Genomic DNA, 1674 nt, shown 5'->3' with positions numbered 1-1674 from the left:
TTGTTTATCTTTTATCTATAATTCCTTTTTCTTACCTTTATGCTTTAGTTACTATGTGAGAAAGCTTCGTGCTTTTGTATCTCTATTTTCTACATCTTTGAGCTTTTATTCCTTCATCGAGCTTCTAGCGTATTATATTTCTTGATTATATACTATTGTATGAGCTTTAGAACTGTCGTGGTACTTTGTCGCCCTTTGTTTTATGGTTAGAGGTAAGGCTTAAGGTGATACAGTGTTACAATTTCCTTGTACCTCTTCCAGACTTCATAAAGGAATTCTCCATCTTTCTGTATTAAGTTTTGGATATCATGTCTCAGCTTTGCTAACTTCTATGGAGGAAAGAATTTGGTTAAGAATTTATCAAGCAAATCATCACATGTTGCTATACTTTCCTTTAGTTGACTTTAGAGCCACTGCTTGGCCCGATCCCTTACAGAGAATGGGAACAACCTCAATCGATAAGCTTTAGGGAAGACGCCATTAGATTTGACTGTGTCACATATCTGGAGGAAGCTGAATATGTGCAGATTAGGATCTTCTTGAGGACTCCCACTGAGTTTGCAATTTTTTTGCACCAAAGAGATGCGTTGAGGCTTCAGTTCAAAGTTATTTTCCTCCACAGTTGGTGCTACCATGCTACTTACACAATTTCCAGGAGTGGGTTTGGCAAAAGACTCAAGAGTCCTCCTAGCATTGGGATTATTATGGTCAGGATTGTTGTCTACCATTGTGTTTTCTAGCTCCTCTTCAATTTCTTCTACTATCCTCTAGTTTCTAACTTGCTTCCTCAATCGCCAAAGGGTTAGTTTAATTTCAGGATCAAATTGGAGAAGCTCTTCTTCTTGATTGTCTTGCATAAACACACCAACAACAAGAAAACAAATTGGAATTCCCTATGTCAAAATGAAGAAAAATCCTAGTGAGGTAAAAAATGAAAAACAGCAAAATAAAGGTCTAATCTAGGTATTCAATTAACCGATTTGTTGTTAATCTCAATTAATCTTCAGCAACAGCGTCAAAAACTTGATGGATTATTTCTAAACTATCTGCAAGTGCACTGAGTCGTATCAAGTAATACCATGGGAGTGGGTTATCATTCCCACGAGGATTAACGGACTAAGCAAGCAATGGTCAATCGATTATTCTAGTTAGACAATTAAAAACTAGGGTTTTAGAGGCAATTTGCATCAAAATAGTGAATTAAACAAAAGAGAGTTGTAAACAGTTGACAAAGTAATATGATTAAAAGAGTTAAGGTTTTAGAGTTGTTAAAAATTCAGGAGGAATGCTTTTCACTCTCTATTTTGATCATGCAAGATATATCTATGACAAATTATAAATAACCAAATCCCTATCCCATGGTAATTTAATTCATCTTTTCTTAATAAATTGTCAATTCCTTGATCAATTGATTATGATAAGAGGTGAGGTATGTTCACTGATTTAACGCCACACAATTCTTAAGAACTAAGCCTAGTTGATTCAATGTCACTTATCAAGTCCAGCTTTAAAACTTAAAGAATCTTGATAAAACATTTTCAAGTTTAATTCCAATAATTAACTTTTTCAAGCTAATAAGATAATTCAAGTCAAATTAGAATTACTTTCCAATACATTCAAATCCTTGTGATAAAGAACGAAAACTTTTTTCTTAAGAAAACATCAATGTATTAA

The 1674-nt window shown here is 33.9% G+C and overlaps 1 pseudogene; it reads left to right on the top strand.

The window, feature by feature from the left end:
• The first annotated feature begins 222 nt into the window (after positions 1-222).
• On the top strand, positions 223-320 carry LOC112745548 (small nucleolar RNA R71; annotated as a pseudogene).
• Positions 321-1674: the final 1354 nt, after the last annotated feature.

Source organism: Arachis hypogaea, chromosome 14, assembly GCF_003086295.3.
Source record: "Arachis hypogaea cultivar Tifrunner chromosome 14, arahy.Tifrunner.gnm2.J5K5, whole genome shotgun sequence".
Taxonomy (NCBI): Eukaryota; Viridiplantae; Streptophyta; class Magnoliopsida; order Fabales; family Fabaceae; genus Arachis; species Arachis hypogaea.
The sequence above is the reverse complement of the archived record's forward strand: the minus strand, read 5'-3'. Positions and strand labels throughout refer to the sequence as shown.